This window comes from Lepidochelys kempii, chromosome 7, assembly GCF_965140265.1.
Source record: "Lepidochelys kempii isolate rLepKem1 chromosome 7, rLepKem1.hap2, whole genome shotgun sequence".
Lineage (NCBI taxonomy): Eukaryota > Metazoa > Chordata > Testudines > Cheloniidae > Lepidochelys > Lepidochelys kempii.
This window is the reverse complement of record NC_133262.1, coordinates 10,958,579-10,978,003: the sequence shown is the minus strand read 5'-3', so window position 1 is coordinate 10,978,003 and position 19,425 is coordinate 10,958,579. Positions and strand designations below refer to the sequence as shown.

Below are 19,425 nucleotides of genomic sequence, written 5' to 3'. Positions count from 1 at the left end.
CATCATATCTTTGGAGCACGTGCTGCTAGGAACTCCCTAACTCCAGCTAACTGAGTTCAGAGTTTGGCCCTAAAGCTTGAAATTTCAGAATGATTGTAATAAATAGTATAGATTGAAAATGTAAGTGTTGCATGATCCTGACACACCTGTAAACTATCTGTGCATGTGTGCCCTGGCTTCAGACAGCTGCATGCGTTCAGTGACTTACAGGCCACCATGGGACTTAGCCACTAGGAGACTAAGCTTTAGTGCTTCGATGATTGTTTCTGAAACGTTGCCATTGGGTCCGTCTACATTCTCCTTGCCATGGGGTAGCCTTGGGACTCATCAGTTCCTCTTTTGCTGAAGCTTTCTTGTCTCCAATTCAATATACCACGTGATGAAAGAGCAGCAGCTTTCCTGGAAATGGTGTTGCTTGGCTTTGGATGGCATATTTCCAAGGACTTTCCCGTCCTCATTCCTCCTTCCAGGTCCAGCATTTGTGGATCAGACAAATCAGCCTTCCTGGGCTTTGACTCCATTGTGTTCAGCCTGGTCCCCAGATGACTTTTTCTGCAATTGCATTTTGCTCACATAGAGTGCCTGGGGCATATTGAATATAGTCTTACGTCCACTTCCCAGGCACCTGCTGACTATAATCTAGTTAGCAAGCCCATGTGCAGTACCCAGAATCCTCTTGTCTTCCTCTCTTCCAGGCCCAATTCAGCAAGGTAGTTATGTACAGGCCTAATTTTAAACCTCTGATCAGTCCCGATGGCGTCAATAAATATATTTGCAAACTTAGTTAGGCACAGGTTTAATTAACTGGCTGAATCAGGACCCAGCAGTCCAAGAGCTTGAGATTTTAACACACACAAATGCCAATCAGTATTAGCAGGCATACAATCCCATAGAGTTGTCCTGAATTAGGGGCTTCTTATACAACCTGAATATTAAGAATGTGAGAAGCAGCTTGAACCTCAGTCCCGTTTGCTCACTGAATCCCATCCTGACCTTTCCAAAATTAAATGTGTCCTCCTCTCTCCTACATGAGACAGATCCTCAACTTGCTCCTTAGGATTTCCTGCCTTTCAGGATCCTTCAGGTCTGGCAGCTGCTTCTCCATTCCCCAGGTACCGCTTTATGCCAGCCTTAGGCCCAAATGCTCCTTGGGTGCCACTGATCAGGATCCCCCGAGTGAGGAGAAGCTGAATGCAGAGGTGCTTGGGGGCTAGCAGAGGGGATACCCGGTGTGCTGAATCCAAAAAAGCAGGAAAGAGCAAACCATCTCTTTCCTCTATTTTTGTCCTTTGAATTTGGCCTTTAAAGGTAAAGTGAAGGGCCTGAAACCACATGAACTGCAACTGACCAAAAACAGCCTGTACAAGCCGGTGTGAACTGGAACAGGCAGTTTTTTCACAGCTCCGCTTACAACTCATTAAAAAGAACAACCACTAGGAAATTATAATGGACATGCTCAGGCAATTTGTACTGCAGCATCGCAAATGAAACACTGTGAAAGAGGGCACTGACGCCAGGTGAAAAACTCGCGTGCTAGAACAAAGGTCCGAGGCTAGCTTTGAACCTGAGAATCTGCCTGATTGCCTGCCTCTGTTTTTCCTCCCAGGCTTTGTCTGTCTTCAGTATTCAGACTAAAAAGAAAAGGAGTACTTGTGGCACCTTAGAGACTAACAAATTTATTAGAGCATAAGCTTTCGTGAGCTACAGCTCACTGTAAGCTCTTTGGGGAAAGGGTTGTCTTTTACTGTGCCTAGCACAATGGGGCCCTGATCTTAAACTGGGGCCTGCAGGCAGTGCTGTAATATAAATAATATTCACAGAGTTGTAGGGCTGGTAGGGACCTTGAAAGGTCAGCAAATCCAGCCTCCTGCACTGAGGCAGGAGCAAATAAACCTAGACCGTCCCTGACACTGGTGTTTGTCCAACCTGTTCTTAAAAACCTCCAGCGATGGGGATTCTATAACCTTCCTTGGAAGCCTGTTCCAGAACTTCACCACCCTTATAGTTAGAAAGTTTTTCCTAATATCAAACCTAAATCTCCCTTGCTACAAATTGATCCCATTTCTTCTTGTCCTACCTTCAGTGGACATGGAGAAAAACTGATCACCATCCTCTTTATAACAGCCCATAACTTAGTTGAAGACTGTTATCAGGTCCCTTCTAAGTCTTTTTTTCTCAAGACTAAACAGGCCCAGGGTTTTAAACCTTCCCTCAAAGGTCAGACTATAATTTTTGTTGTTCTCCTCTGGACTCTCCAGTTTGTTCACATCTTTCCTGAAGTGTGGCACCCAGAACTGGACATAGTACACCAGCTGAGGCCTCACCAGTGCTGAGTAGAGCAAGACAGTTACCTCCCGTGTGTTACTGTTGACTCACATTCATTTTGTGATTTATTATAACCCCCAGATCCTTTTCAGCAGTAATACTGCATAGCCAGTTATTCCGTATATTGTAGTTATGCATTTGATTTTTCCTTCCTAAGTGAAGTGTTTTGCACTTACCTTTATTGAATTTCATCTGATTGAATTCAGACTAGTTCTTCAGTTTGTCAAGGTCATTCTGAATTTTAATTCTGTTCTCCAAAATGTCTGCGACCCCTCCCAGCTTGGTATTATCTGCAAGTTTTATAACCATATTCTCCACTCCATTATCCAAGTCCTTAATGAAAATACTGAAAAGTTCTGGACCCAAGACTGACCCCTGCGGGACCCCCACGAGACAAGGTCCTCCCAATTTGACAGCAACCCGATGATAACTACTGTTTGAGTACAGACTTTCAACCAGTTGTGCACCCACCTTATAGTAATTTCATCTAAACTGCATTTCCCTAGTTTGCTTCTGAGAATACAGTAGAACCGCAGAGTTACAGACACCTCAGAAATGGAAATGTTCTGTACCTCTGAAGAAGAGGTTATGGAGTTCAGCCACACAGGGGGTTGGGGCTGCAGGGGGGGGTTGGGGCTTCTGACTCTTGAGGCGCCAGGGCTCTGGGCAGGGGGGGCTCAGGGCTTCTGCCCTGAGGGAGCACCAGGACTCAACACTTTAGACCTGGGGGAAGCCCTGGGGTTCGGGGCTTCAGTGCCAGGGCTCAGGGCTTCATCCCCACAGCTCCATTCCTGGCTTCAGCCCATGGGGGCTGCTGGGATTCAGGGCTCCTCATGGCTCGGCTCCTGGGTTCAGTGGGGCGGGGGCAGGGGAGGAGGAAAGGGCGTGCCAGGGCTCGGGGCTTTACCTGTGGGGGGAGCGCTGGGGCTGAAACAGGCACTCCCCTCTTAGCTAAAGCCCTGAGCCCTGGTGCTCCCCACGGGGCTGAAGCTGGGAACAGCCATGGCGCTGAAGCCCCAAGCCCCAGCGTTCCCCCTGGGCCTAAAGCCCTGAGCCCCGGTGCTTCTGAGGGTCAGAAGCCCCGAACCCCCCCACTTGCCCCTAACTCTAGTCTCCTCACCTCCCACCTGCATCTGTACCCACACCGCTGAAGCCCTGAGCAGTATTTGCCTTTTTCTCATTTGTTTTTTTCATTTGTGTTTTTGTCTGTGCTTCTGCCTGATTGAGGACTTCTGGATCCACAGGGTGTCCGGTTGACTGGTAACTCTGGTGTTTGTATATTTGAGGTTCTGCTGTATCATGTGGGATACCTGTCAAAACCTTTCCTAAAACAACGACTTTCTTAAAGAAGGGGTGAGAAAAGCAGCACAGTGAACATGGAAACTGACTCAATTCTTGGCTCACCTTGTGAACTGGGACACCACCCCTAGATGATGAGGTGTAGCTCAGAGGTGAGGGAATTCAGCCCCACCCCTAAATACCACAAAGAAGAGATGTTATGAGAAGGGGAGAGAGGGTCTTGGGCTAACTTTCCATGATCAGTTGATGCTTGGTGTAGGAGAAAAGGAGGAAGAGACCCTTGAACCTCCAGTCTACGAAAAGGTAATTTCTTGAGAGGTGGAAGAATAGACTTGTGGCTTTCCCTTATGATTACTAAAGGCAGCAGCCAGGGCCCAGTTGTCACAGGGACATGGAGCCAAGTTTTGTCATCTATTGGGGAAAGCACTATAGGGAGAGCCTGAAAAGTTTCTGAGACTATCTATATCTTTGGCAGCTTATTCCAAGTGAATCCCCACCCTCCCCACTACCCTTTTGGCACATACCTGGGATACACAATGTCTGCTCTGTAAATCAGGAAGTAATGGAAAACTTACAGTGCACATTCCCAATGTGACACCCCTGGCTAATGCAGTTGGGAGGCCCAACCTCCCAATGAAAAAGAACTCTATGAAGAATAAATCAAACAAGCAGGACCATCTTATGCCTATGTCCCATCAAGACTCCTCACATCAGATGGGTTGTTCTTTTTCACCGTCCCATGGCATACTCTGCAGGAGAGCCTCCTCAAATGTAGCACTCCCTCTCCTACCCTTTATGTCTGTTTTCAGAACATCTAAGTCCTTCTTGGGTTAGCTTAATGCTGCCTGCATTGAACTTCCTCTGTTTTCATCTGTGCACAATGGGAGCTTCTAGCTGGGCAGTTGGGGTCAGTTAATGAATGTGGCATTCTCAAGTGCCCTTTGGCAACCCACATTAAATACATTATTTAAATAAAATAAATAATAAATGAACAGTGGTGCCTACAACATTCACCGTTAACCCAGAATACTTTCATGCCATGAGGTCAGATGACGACTAGAATGTGCTGACGTATTGAACACTCTGTTCCCTTAGTGGAGAACATGTATGTGGTGCCAACTACAAATGATAGGAAGATGTAGATATAGATAATAGTTCCAAAATGGCCAGAAGGGAAAGACAATCGAGGAAAGACTCCAAATAGCTCTTTATTGACTGACAATTGGCAGCTCATACAAGTCTCACATGACTCTCTAAAATGGATGGGCTATGAACCAAGATATTAAATCCTCCCAAGAGAAATGATGCAGCACTCTCAGCCTGAGAGAAGATGGCAGCTAACTGTCCTCATAACATCCCTGGGAGTAAATAAATATTACCCTCATTTTATAGAAGGGGAAACTGAGACGAGGTCACATCATTAGGGCCAGAAATTCCCAGTTCCTAGTCCTGTACTCAGCTCATGCCTTTTTTTATGCTTTTTTTCCTGCCTCCAGATATTTTTCAGAGCTAGCTTTAGAGACGTGTACTTAGGTGAGCATCACACCAGAAAGACCAGCTCTCAAGATCAGCCATCAGACTAATCAACAGATTTTTGCAGCAAACATCCCATGTACAAAACCAACATTTTGGGAAGTATAGAAAAGGACGAACGCAGATGGAAGAAAGGTGAGACTATAGATGTTCCCCCTTCATGCCTCTCTGTATTGAGTTTATGTCTGTGAGTAGAAGATAATTTCATCTATACATATGTAATTGAAAACAATCAATAAACAACGCACAGATGTAACGGGTTAGTAGAGCTAGGGAGAAAAGGAGGAACGTTGCTCACATTTTCACAAACTTTTGATTTCCAGTGTTCGTGAAAATTGAATTTTTGTCAATATTTTTCAATCAGCTCCATCAATTAGAGTTATTTCAAACGGTTATATTTCAGAAAATGGAAAAGAAATGTCAGGACAGCAGATCCTAACTCCCTAAGTACAGGAACTTTAAAAATGCACATAATTAATGATAAATGATAGACAGTGATCATTATTCATTACTCACCACAGCACAGGGACAGTGTTTAACGATTGAAGTCTATTGTTAAAAGCAGATGATAAGATAATTCTTACTTCTTATTTCTAAGTAATTAGTTGGCCCCTGTTATTGTACGATAAGATTGCTGCAAAATCATTAATGGACTTTGTGCTCCCAACACCCCCATCAGATCGGGAAACATTATTACTTAGTTTGGAGCAATGATGGTCCTTTTGTTCTGTGTTTGTTCAGCACCTAGCACAAAAGGCGCTGTCTAGGCATCCTAGGCTCTATGGTCATACAACTAATATAATCCCTCTGGGGGAAAACAAGGCACAGGGGGAATTAAGTGACTGGCCCAAGCTCGGATAGGATAATCTGTGGATGAGTTGGAAACTGGACCTAGGTCTTCGGCACAGTGACCTGTCTCCAGGACCATCTTACTATTTTAGACCTCAAAATGCTCCCCAAAGGAGAGTACTATTATTTCCATATTACAGGTGGGGAAACTGAGGCAGAAGTGAAGTTACTTGCCCCAAGGCATCCAGCACATTTGTGATAGTACTAGAACCCCAGTTTCCTTACTCCTACCTCTGAGCCCTAGCCACTGAACCAGGTAGTAACATACCATGAGGAGCTCTGCACATGCACTGCAAGTGGGAAGCAAGGGCTAACTCTTTCTTAAGTAGCTATATGTCTTCAGCTGTGGGAAAGTTTGCACTTCTAAGGTAATTGGATGATCAAATGCTAATTGGTAGTGAATGGGGGGTGGGGGTGAGTTGGCAGATGTGTAAAAGCTTAGCAAAAAATCTAGCTAGATAGAGACACAGGAGGGGAAGTGTAGCCTGTAAAAAGGATGAGTTGAAAAGCCCTGGGCTAAGCTATTCTTGAAAGAGTGAACTAGGGATCACAGCAGGAGCTAAAGAACTTGTGGGTATGTTAGGCCTTTTGGTCTTTTCTTTGGTTTTTGTTTTAAACACTAGGCTCTGATGTAGAGGATTTTTCACTATAAAACTCTACAGAAGGTCCTGAATCTCTAGGAAAGCAAGTTTTTATGTACTTTTCTCCACCATTTCATTAATGGTGCTGCAGTTAGGGCCTGTTTTATTTCCAGAGGTTTGTCACTGCCAACACTCGCTCTTTTGGGTACAAGTAATTCCACTGAGGAAGGTGTCTGCCGCGTTAGATCACTTTACCTTGGGGCTCTCTCTAGCACCCCTTGCTGTAGTTCCTAAGGCTCAGATCCTCAAAGGTATCTAAGGGCCTAACTCCCATGTGAATTAAGTGTCTAAATACCCTCTGCTGATCTGGCCCCAAGTGCTGAGAAAACCCCGAGACAGAGATGCCTTTTCTGGTCAGCTGGCCCTTAACCCAGGAAAGTACTTAAGCAGGTATGTAGCCCCTCTCGTTTCAGTGAGCCTACTTGTACTTAATGTGACATGCAAGTTAAGGATAATAGGTTGGCTGTAACTTCTCAGGTTGTTTGCTCTCTTGAGATTTCAGCCTGAAATAGTGAAATTCTCACCAGCTAAACTGCTCTCAGAGAGTTCTGTGGCTCTTGAACAGAAAACTGACTCCTTTTTCTTTTTTTGTATCTGTCCCAAGATCCTAAGGGTGAGTGCAGATCCAGGCATATAAATTCAAATACCGTATCCCTCCTGCTTCTCAAGTACAAAGGTATTTGGATTCTGTACGTCAGTTGTGGCCTATCTCCATCTGAAAGGGACAAGCTTTATGGTGAGGAAGGCTTCTGCATAGCTCCTCTTCTGAGAGAGATCAAACCTCTTCCCAGAAGGTGTTTTCTGCATCAGCTGCTCTGAGTAAACATTCTAAAGACTCCCCTGCTGCCTTCATCTCTCCTTTCTTCCCCTGTCTTGCTGCCTCCCCACTTCTGATCACAGTAGCTGCATTCACCCTGAACGTTGACCTCACGCCACTCCCTTCCAGTGAAAGAGGAGAGTTGATCACATATGTTGCTCTGCAGATCTAGCCACGCTTCGTGGCAAAGAAACAGAGCGGTGATGACCCCGTGACCTGTTGTCACACGTTCCCCTGCAGAAGCAACAGAATTAATTGAGAGCTGACAGCACGTGAAAGTAAACCGCTCGCTTTGCTTTCTGTCAAAGAAAGCGGAGTTGATTAACAGATGCAATAGCTGTTGTCCCTGCAATGTTCCTTTGGAGCACCTCTGAGGCACACTGGTCTACAGCTGTGCTCTGGGCAGAACAAGTGTGTGTCGTTGCCCAAAAGATAAGCAGGAAACCCGTCTGAGATGGAAACCAGCTCAGGTGAACAGGCAACTTCTTACCAAATGCTGCAAAAGCACCTTTGAACATGTTTCCAGTAGCATGTAACTGAAGTAACAAGCTCAGATGGGAAAGGTCTCTGTTACGCCGAGCACGGAGGTAGGGACATCACGGAAGCAGGTAGAGGGCACAGGATAAGTGTGGGAGATGACTAACAGGAATGTGGTTCTGAATCGCAGTGATAAACACCATCAGACCTGAAGTAAATCAAAGCTGATGAGGAGAAATATTCATCGGACGTGAACGTGCCTGGGCACTGCAGAGTGCCCTGTCTAATAGAGCTGTACACACAGTATTTCTTTTACATCCATGCATACCTATCATCTCAGAAATCTGCAGGGAGGGGAACATGTCCTGACCTTGCAGGTTTTTTTAATACAAGGGCCATATATTCTGCAGTGTTCTTCCCCCCCCCCCCCCCCGAAGGCTTACGTCATGCACAGGACTTGCTCCTTTTTTTGGGTCATAGGTAGGGTTGCCAACTGTCTGATCACACAAACCCAAACACCCTTGCCCTGCCCCACCCCTTCTCTGAGGCCCCGTCTCCACTTACTCCATTTCCCCCCCCTTCCCTCCATCGCTTGCTCTCCTCCACCCTCACTCACTTTCACCAGGCTGAGGCAGCGGGTTGTGGTGCTGGAGGGGGAGTGAGGTGCAGGCTCTGGGCTAGGGCAGAAGGTTGGGGTGCGGGAGGGGGCGAGGGGTGTGGGCTCTGGCTAGGTGGCACTTACCTCGGGTGTCTCCCAAAAGCAGCCGGCGCGTCCCTCAGGCGGGAGGCCTAGGAGGTCTCCGCACAGTGCCCCTGCCTGCAGGCACCGTCCCCACAGCTCCCATTGGCTGCAGTTCCCGGCCAATGGAAGCCGCGGAGTCAGCTCTTGGGCCGGGGGCATTGTGCGGAGACCCTATCCCAGGGGCCACAGGGATGTTCCAGACACTTCCTGGAGCGGCGCGGAGCCAGGGCAGGTAGGGAGCTGGACTTTTAGCACCTAAAATCTCCTGGTTTAGCTTCAGTAGCTCCAGGAGATAGAGCCTGATTCTGGGAGACGCCTGGTGAAACCAGGAGGTTTGGCAAACCTAGTCATAAGACATCTTTTTTTGGTGGAACTTCCTAAAAGAATTAGACGTGCACCTCTTTTGTCAGATATGGTTCATGGACTAGATGAGCTAATCTGGCCTCCACAGTGTCCTTTCATCTTACAATGACAAACTTTCCCATTGGTGTGTGGGGTTTTGTTTTGTTTTGGTTTTTTTTTTTTTGGTAATCATTCGGTTTGCATGGGGGAGAAGTGATATTGACTCATGCGTGGTGACCCGTGAGCCTCTCTCTGTCACTTTATGAGAAAGCTGCCACCTACAAGTTCTCACAGGAATGGCACTGACATGTGCTTCCTTCTGAAAGAGAGTAGCCCCTCTCAGAGCAGCCTGCTTCAGATTGGCCCCTGAGAGAGCCAGCCCTGATTTCACACTTCCTGTTAAACCTGATTCTGAGAGTCTGAATCACGGGTGTGCTCTCTGTGCAGAGCAGGCTCTCATTTATATTGTATGAGAGTGGCTCCACTGGATTGCGATTGCTTTTTTACCTTTACTGTACACAGAATGATGGGGTCACTGACTCTGAAATGCTGGTGCACAACCTCCCAAAGGTCTAATGTGCAAGTCACCTCCTCCAAATATGCGTCAAGGGGCCATATTTCAGGCTTGTTATTCTCCTTATATATGTGTGTCTGGAAGTAACTGCTTTGAATTTCAGTGGTCCCTTAATAATGTTTAGCTGGTATCCAGGTGCTAAGGGCTGGCATTCAAAGTGCTCAAGAGAAGTGCACTCACTAACTCCTGACAATACTTTGTGGCAGGCAATCAAGTGTTATCCCCTCTTTACAGATGGAGACATAACACAGAGTGACTTGCTGAAACCCACAATGAGCCAGAATCAGAATTTCTGAACCCAGACCTTGTGCTCATTCCACTCAACCATGAGGCTTCTCAGTGGTACACGGTATGCTTCAGCTCCTCAGCTACAATCCCCAAACACCCACCACTGCTGGGAAGGGGGGTAATAGGGAGATCTTTGTGCTCTCTGTTCCTGAGTTGGTGGTGTCAGTCCAATCCCCCAGTGTAGCTTAGTGGAGTCTTAAGGCTTCTCCTAAGTTACTTTTGATTATCCATGTAACTAAAGAGGTTCTGGTGGAGCTATATTGGCCTCTTACTAGTCTTTCTATCTTTCCTTCACATTGGGATAGTCTACCTTTGAACCTTTAATATTTTCTCCTTGAGAAACTGCAAGGTTTCCTGAACTCCTTGATTCCTGAAGTTTTCCTTCCAAGGGACACTACTTGCCAGGTCTCTGCTTGTCTGAAGTCCATTGTCCTTATTCTACTGCTTTCACTCCTTTCTTTTTCTTAGAATCATTAAATCTGTCATTTCATGACCACTTTCACCCAAATTGCCTTCCACCTTCAGATTCACAACCAATTCCTCCATGCTGGTCAGCATCAAGTCTAAAATGGCTGTCCCCTGCCACTTTTTGAAACACAAAGTTGTCCCTGATACGTTCCAAGAACTTATGGGAAAGTTTGTTTGCATTGTTGTTTTTCCAACAGATATTTGGGTAGTTAAAGTCCCCCCATCACTACCAGGTCTTGTGGTTTTGCATATTTGTTCTAGAAATGCCACACCCTCCACCTCTTCCTGACTTGGTGATATTGTACTAGACCCCCTACCAAGATATCACTCCTGGTTTGTTTGTCTCCCCCCCCCCAACCCCACTTATCTTTACCTAGAGACTTTCAGCTGGTCTGCTTTTCACCTCCTTCTAGACCTCAAACAAGTATATTGGAGACAGTTGAAAACTCATTTGCACAAAAGGGGGAATACTGTGTTTGTTTGTTTTTTTAATTTTCAACTTTATTAACGTTTTCCACCAATATCTTTTTAACCAAAGTCCCTATCATTTTGTGTGTATGCTCTCACCCATGGGCCAAAACCCCTGCCTTTCAGTAGGAAAATGTGGTTTTTGGTAAACAAACTCTTGATAAAGTTTTCATTAAAATTATCATGGGGAAACATCACCAAAAAATTGACAATGGGTCCATTTGTTGAGCCCTACAAAACAGAAACAACAAACATTTTTTTCCCCATAAAATTGTCTGTCATCCTCCTCCTCTTTCCACCCCCCAATCACTTCTAGCCTAGATCCTTTAACCAGAGTCCTCTCATGCTAGCAATGGTACAGCCATAGAATAAATGACAATCCTTGCCCCAAAGAGCTCACCGGGGACATTGCCTCTGTGTTCTAGTCTCCAAAAGTCCAGTCTGCTGACACTTCAAATCTCTAGTTCCTTTAGCCTGGGATTTTAGTAATTTCGCTAGGTGGCAGAGCAGCAGCCATGTTAATCTGTATTCACAAAAAGAAAAGGAGGACTTGTGGCACCTTAGAGACTAACCAATTTATTTGAGCATAAGCTTTCGTGAGCTACAGCTCACTTCATTGGATGCATGCAGTGGAAAATACAGTGGAGATTTATATACATAGAATTATATACATAGAATACACTATAAAAGGTTTCCCTCTCTTTCCCCCCCCCCCTCGCTCTCCTGCTGGTAATAGCTCACCTTACCTGATCACTCTTGTTACAGTGTGTATAGTAACACTCATTGTTTCATGTTCTCTGTGTATGCCACAAGTGCTCCTTTTCTTTTCGCTAGGTGGGAAATGCATTTGTGCTCTGTGCTGCAATCCCAGCGAACTATCTTATGAATGAAAAATAGCCTGGAACAAGATCAAAAGACTCAAATTTTTCAACCTTGAATGATTTGAACAGCTGAACGATACTGCACCAAACTGGGCATGTCTCGCACCAGCTCGTCTCTTTCTGACGTGCAAGCAGCAGAATATGTAGCTATAACTAAATGGTTATAGTCTCTGAAGAGTAGGATTAGCTATTTTACATGATTATATGATGAACTTTAAGCTTGATACTAATGTGCCAGGAATCTAAATAAATGTTCATGGTTTCTTTTCAACCTACAGTACATCTACCTAAACAGATGTGTTTCAATGCACTGATAATATATAAAAGACACACTATAAAACAGAGACGTTGAGTACTCCTTTATGTACTGCTGGTTTGAGATGCAATCCAACCACACGAGGCACTGTGGGCCTCATTAGGCTACCTCTAATTCCTCAGTGGCACTGCATGATAGAATGGCTCCTGAGAGAGCAGTACTGTCGGGGGTGAGAAGGTGCCGAGGTGGCCGTATGGAGTCACAGGGTCTACACAGATACCCCAAGATTTACTATATTTCCTGACAGAGCTGCATCGTTGGGGTCGGGGAGGGGTTCAGTAGCAATGTAGTGGCACAGGGTGGCAAGAGTTGCCCCAAGACGTACCATATTTCCCTTGGCTCTTAGGATATCCATCCATGCGGAGACCTAAGCTCCCTGTCCACTGCATGGGCTGACAGTTTGGTTACTCCTAGGCAGAACAGCTTAGGGGAGAACATCAGGTAAGCCAAGCAGAATTCCCAGTTGAACTTGTCCCATGAGTGACTTTCCACTGGAAGGAGACAACGTGGCTCAGTGTAAGGATGAATATACATCAGTCTGTTTAGAGGGACTAGCCTATATTTAACATAAAGGGTCCTCAGGGCATAAGGTAATATCTGAGGAAAAAATAAGAAATACTTTCCCTGTAGGCAGTTTATCCCCTGGCTCACTTTGGGATTCTTATAGCTTCCTCTGAAGCATCAGGATACTGGAGGAGATGACTCTCTGATCTGGTATGGCAGTTCCTATATTCTGCCCTCAGATACAGGGGATCCCTTTCACTGACATCACAGGAACATGGGGACACACCTGAGAGCAGAAATGAGCTCAGACTCCTACATGCTTTGCATAACCGTTCTCTGCAAGAACATGCACTGTAGAAAACAGTGTTGCAGTAGAGTTGCTGGTAGAACTATAGGTAATTCTTGAGACGCAAATAAGGTCTAGCCAATGCGGAGTGCAATTCCTCAGATCTAGGTTTACAACTAATTGATCCCTTCCCCAAACACACACCCCTGGGGTTTGTTTTTATTTTTTATTTTTAGTTTTTCAGAAAGGTTCCCTCAAAGACAATAGAGAGAATTTTTCAATAGCCGCTACTAACATAGAATTCTATTTTCAGTCATTTTTCAGTTGTACGTTTCTACATCCCATCACATTAGTCTGCTCATGCTTCCAATGTAACAATGAGACAAACAGGGCATTGTGCTATTCGAAGCCAAACATTCATCTCTTCTTGGCACTAGTTCAACAGGCCTGTCAAAACTCCTTGCAAGCCAGCCAAAGCTCATTAATGGTGGTTGACTGCATTAGCATGGAAAAGAACTTTTTGTGTGTGGGGGAGGGCAGCATGAGAAGGAGAAATGTTCTTTAAAAGTATAAACAAATGTACTTAATGCCAGTGCTTCATACAGAAGGCAGGAAGAAATGGATTACAAAATCCTCTGCACTATACCCGTCTAATACTTAGCTCAAAAGAGGCTTTGGCATGATCTTTTTGAGCATAAACTTACAACTGCTACTATCCTTATGATGACATGAATCTTTTCTTCTTCCCAGGTGGTAGCTCCTCGTTTTGTAGCTATTGGGTCAGAGTCTTCTCTTGCTTACACCAGGCTAACGTCAATGGAGGAATCTTACTCTCTTCTTTTGTACCAGTTCAAATGAAAGTAAAACTTGGCCCAACATCGTTCTAAATATCCTAGTATGCTGGCACAACAGTAGCTCAGCCGTAGGCAGTCTAACATACCTGCTACAGCTGGTAAGCCATTTCATTAAGAGGTAGGAAAGTGATTTCATTATGGAGTCTGAATGTGTTTTGTCTGGTGTTATGATGCTGAGTTCGTGATGAGGAATGTGCCAAACGTAAGATGAGTGATAATCCTACAACTCATTCAGGATAGTCCCATACGCTTGTTTTATGTCTCCAGTCTAGGTTTTGTTGTTGCAGAAATCTGCTAATCGTAAACAGAGTACTGACGACGGAGAGCATTTTCAAAGGATAAAGTGGTTGAACCTTAGGAAGAGATTCTACTTCAAATCATCCTCAGATAAAATAAAAGAAATCATCCCTTTTAATTTTATGTACTCATTCTAATCTACCTGCGGTTCCAACAAGTCTATTAAATCACGTTCCTAATTTGACATCTACTCATGAAACTCCTGGCATTGTACCAAAAATATTCGCTGCTGGGCGAGAAGTAATGAAAGACCTCAAATGATGCATTGTCTCTTTCCTTCTCCTCTGTTGCAATGATGCTGCTTAAAAATGGTGTTTAACCTCCCTACGCTGTGACATAACTCAATATGAAGAAAAAAATGATGGTGTTGTGAAGGTCTCCTTTAAACATGGAAGAAGCCATTGGTGGAGTGAGGGTGTGGGAAGATAGCTGAAACAAATATCTCGCTAGTTGCTATTAACCTGCATCTTAAAGTACAAGCACATCTGCTCACTTACTTTCATATCCAGTAGTAATAACCTAATCTCATTCAAATTGCTGGTGACCACTTAGTTTGGTTAAGCCTGGTAAGCAAAATAGTAGCAGAATCTGGCACAGGGCTCAGACCATTGAAGCTGGTTTGCAAACCACGTTGTTCGTTCTGCTTACGGTATACCCCTTCCCCGTCCACCGATGCTGCCGTATCTGCTTAGATTGTAAGATCTGAGGGATGGAGACTGTTTCTGGTTCTTTGTTTGTACAGTGCCTAGCAGTGTGGGATCCTGATCTCTAGGTGTGACTATAATATACATATTAATTGGACTGAGCAGTATAATGTGCAGGAAGTCAGGGTTACACTGCATCATATTCTCTGTGCCAGATTATGCTCACCGAGCCTAACCAAATTGAGTGACACCAGCAACTTGCTCTTTAGCAGCTGTTAACCTGCTGTTACCATGTGATTAATGAAACTGTTACTGGAATACTGTGTTAGAGTCCGATGTCCATACTTTTAATAAGAAAGCTGATAAATCGGAAAGAGTTAAGAAAAGAGCAGCTTGAATGAACCGAGGTCTGGAAAATCTGCCCTACAGTGAGACTAGAGACAATCAGTCTGTTGAATTTATCCAAGAGACGGTTAAGATGTAACTTGATCACGGTGTTTATGTACCTACATGGGGAGAAGATTCCCAATAGCTGAGGTCTCTCTAATCTAGCAAAGGCATAATGGGATCCATTGGCTGGAAGCTGAAGCCAGACCAATTCAGGCTAGAAATAAAGTGCAGATTTGTAATGCAGAGGTAATGGTTCCAATGGCTACTCTACCTAGGAACGTGGTGGATTCCCCATCACTTGAGCTCTTTGAATCAAAACTGAATGGCTTTTAAAAGCTTATGCTGTAGCTCACTCAGAAGTTATGGGCTTGATGCAGGAAGCGCTTGGTGAAATACTATGGCCTGTTTTATGAAGGAGGCCAAACTAGATGATCATAAAGCCAGAAGGGACCACTACAATTTGTGACTCTCACGAGGAAGAACCTGGATGTGTGGCGAAGAGGAAGGGGGAAAACTAGACTTCAATCTCAGAAAATCTGGGTTCAATTCTTGACTTTCCCATGGGCTTTTGTATTGCTGTGGGTGACTTAATCTCTCTCTGCCTCTGTTCCCATCTGTAAAATGGGGTTAATAGTACTTCCTAACCTCGCATGGGGGTGTGAGGATAAATATATTAATGTTGGTAAGGCCTTCTGCACTCTGGTGATTGCTAGTGTCTGACAAAGTGGCTGGCTGGAGCTATGGAAGGCAGAGGTTTTGTGCATGTCTGGGGCATAGCTGCGTGGCAGGGTCCCTGACACATGCAGGGAGAGTGGGTGTTGCTGTCAGCAGTCTAGTGCCTGAACCTGGTCCCATATTTTTTTTTGTTTGTTTTTTTAAGACCTGAAAAGGGAAGGCGTGCTTTTTGTCTCCTCTCAAGGTTTCTTTTCTGCTAAAGATTAAGGTCCTATCTTGTCCTAATCCTTTCTGGCTGTTACCAGGGTTGAAGTCTTCATTTCTCAGACATCAGAGCCATTGCAGATTGGAAGAAATACAGCACAGGAGAAACGGACTTCTATCTTTCCGGTGGCCTGTGGTGTCTCTCTAGAGGTACCTTCTATTCATTTAACTACATAACTATTCCTCTCCCTCAGGATCTGTGCATGGTCTCCGGGACCGGTCAACAAATGCTCTAACATACCTCGCACTGTGCAATATTTGGCAAGGCTACAACCCCTCCTGAGGTTGGCTTCATGAAGAGCTCTCTAACTCCCTACAACTGTGGCCTATTATGGGAGGACTTAGGGCTTGTGTACCCATAAAAACTACAGTGTAGACACTACCTATTGTGAGAGAAGGGATTCTCCTGTCGCACAGGTAATCCTCTCCCAGGGGGTGGTAGCTAGGTTGATGGAAGAATTCGACCTAGTGCTTTCTGCACTGGGGGTTAGGTTGGTATAGCTACATCTCTTGGGTGTGGATTTTTCACACTCTTGAGTAACATAGCGATACCAATGTAAAACTAGAGTGTAGACCAGGCCTTAGTGATCAGTTAAATTATAAAAATCAACTGGCACTAGGATTTATGCAAACTGGAACAGCTTATTGTCTGCCAATCATGAAATGAAATCAATCACAAGCAAACCCAAAGAGAAGCCCTAAGTCTCAGGACTGCACCAATGGTTCCACAGTCTGATCACAGCATGTTAGGGGTTTCTTCAAAGCTGGACTAGACTTCTCACAAAACACAACCTAGTCTGATGTCTTTAGGAGCTGCACATGCTTGTCTCTTCTCAGAATCAGGTCTGTAAACTGCCAAAATCTACTACTTGACTTCCTAGGTGGCAACAAGAGACAGAATTAACTAGAGAAACCAAGGGAAGGGATCTGTATATATGGAAGTATAAGAACTTGCCTATCTTCTGGGTATGTTTTACCACAGCTGCCTCATTCTTAGTTAGAGAAGAGCAGCCTTGGGTGCTGCTTCATGCCAACAGAGACTGTTGGAGCAAATCCAGCTCTCTTCACAATGAAGTAGGCACTAATAGGCTTAAAAATATGTTTCCACCCTCGCTGATACTTTGCAGTCTGAGATTACTTGTCAGACTCTGCAACCATTGTATCTGCTAGGGTTCTGCTACCAGTACCTACGTATAGGCAAGAATAGCAAAGGTTCTCACTTTCATTACATCATGTCTATCTTGCCGCTTGAGAAACGATCACCTGTAAGAGTTCTAGTCTAGCTTCCCCTCCACCCCAAATCAAAGCCTGGGAACTATGCAGCAATGATCTTGGTTGTCTTTGTGTCTGTTGCACATAGCTTGAAATTTCCTATGCAGCAGTGTTCTCCGTATGCCATGTAGCTGAATTCCTCTGTGTGGTTTTTTTTTTTTTAAGACCTCTGTCTTGCACTGTATGAACCTGAAAACAGCAGTATGGCAGAGAATCAGAATCTGGGATATTTAATTATTCAGTATCTGACAAGTTGACTGGGAATTCATCACTCATCATACATGGATGCTGAGATTAAACCAGCTTCCTATACTATTAATCTGTAATGACTTCTTCAGACCAATTATTCATCTCTAACCATGGGCAAAAATATATCCTTACCCACTGCCCACTACTTTGCATGTCACCTTTTTCTCCTCCTGGACTTGCTGGTCTAGAGACTTGTGCTTATTTACAGGAGGTGTATCGAAATAAACATGTCACAACTCATACAGAAACTTGTCCTTATTACTGCTTCTCTCTCTCTTCTCTATGGACAACTCCTCCAGTCAGCCCTCTGGCTACATATTTAATGGGAGATGATATTATGCTATGAGCCAGAGCTCTTTGACTCCAACTTCCAGAGCTGGGCCCATAGGGAGGCAAAGAAGCATTTGAAAAAGCTGTAGTTAGGAGCTTTTATGACAAGCCCACTCTTAACAGCTTCTGGTTCCAAGTTGCCTTTAAATGTATTATAAATTAAATCAGTTCTGTATTTTTTTTTTTCCTCCCTAGGATTCAAACATTTTAGAGATGTGTGTGTATGAGAGAAAAGTGTGGTGATTAAATACAGCTACGCTACAGCGTGCGGTGTAGCACCGGGCTTTTAGCTGGAAAAGGGTATACCAGTATTTGATTGCAACATCTGTTAAGAATCTAGTTATTGAAGCTAAAAGGATTTTTCACCTTAAATGAGGTTTCTGTAAATGAATCTACACTCACAGTTTTCTGTTTGTGTTCCTCCAGCTGACAAAGAAAAACGTAGCTGCCAGACTTTGATCTCTAATGCACCTTTATCCTGAACAACTATGGAGAAGCTTAATTGTGTCAACTGAAAAAAACCCACCCTGTTAATGTAGCATTAAGACTTAGCAGTTAAAATAAAATAAAATAAAAAGCAGCCTGAAAGCTAAGGTTCCAACAACTGTGTTGGCTCCACTTTGTTGAATATCCTGTATGTTTTATGACAGGAACATTTCATGTACATATTTCAAAAGGAATTGTGTAGCTTAATATGGTCTTGCTTGTAAGACGCATTCCATACACCATGAACAACAAGCAGCTTGGCCAAGAGAGGCAGGCCAGCCTCGTGGTAAAGGCTCTGGAGAGCTGGGTTGAGTTTCTGGCTCTGCCTGTATGACCTTGCCTAAGTCACCCAGGCCCTGATCCTGCAAAGACTCTACACACTCAGAGCCAGAGGGCAGTGTGTGGCTCCAGTTAGCCCTTTCTGTGAACCAACCCCCTCAGCTCCTTCCTCAGGGTATGCTATCTGTGCACAGGCCCTCCTCTCCTTGCAACCTCTGGAGAACTCCGAGCTAAGGGGTCCTGCTGGCCTTTTGTTTAAAAAAAAACAGACCCCAAGAAGTGGCTGTTGGACTCATGCAAGCCTCTTGTGTGTACAGTTTCAGGATCCCAAGAGGGGAAATCAAGGCAGGGTGCTGGCTTTTGAGCTAATGTTGAAGAGATCAGCACAACAGGTCCCCATCCCAACCACTAGAAAAATGGACTTTGGAGAGGAGGCTATGTCTCTTGATGTAGAAAGAGAGAGAAGCCGCCTGAGGAGTTCTGGAAGGGGTGGGGCAGGACAGTGGAAGAAGATGAGATTTTTAGCAGAGGCATCTTGAGTAGAGTGGAATGAAGAGACGTGAGATGCTGGGAATGCAGGATGGAGATGGATCCGGGTTAAATAGTCCAGATGAGATGACCTAGGTGTGGATCAGGTGGGATGTAGTGGAAAGTGAGTTTTTTAAAGACTGTAGATGAAGAGGCACCAAGGAAAGAACACCTAGTTGCGAGGGAAGAGAATGAAGAGAGGCATCTAAGATGTCCAACTAAGATGGCTGTAGTGAACATTTTTAATTGCACTGAAATAAGACTCAATATGGCATAGGACTAAGATTCTGTCTCTCTCAAGAGCAGTATTGTGAAACAAAAAGAATGAGGAGGGTTTTTTTAGACTT

General features: G+C 44.6%; 1 long non-coding RNA gene across 4 annotated transcripts; it reads left to right on the top strand.

The window, feature by feature from the left end:
• The first annotated feature begins 3,386 nt into the window (after window positions 1–3,386).
• Window positions 3,387–18,374, top strand: LOC140914080 (uncharacterized). 4 transcript variants are annotated; one of them, XR_012159761.1, is made up of 4 exons: window positions 3,387–3,776; window positions 5,121–5,292; window positions 15,976–16,084; window positions 18,212–18,374. It is a non-coding gene; the product is annotated as an uncharacterized lncRNA (long non-coding RNA). The 4 variants fall into 4 exon arrangements; XR_012159760.1 differs by adding an exon at window positions 13,561–13,762 and having other exon boundaries at window positions 3,387–5,292; XR_012159762.1 differs by lacking the exons at window positions 3,387–3,776; window positions 5,121–5,292 and adding exons at window positions 9,838–9,948; window positions 13,561–13,762.
• The last annotated feature ends 1,051 nt before the right edge of the window (window positions 18,375–19,425 follow it).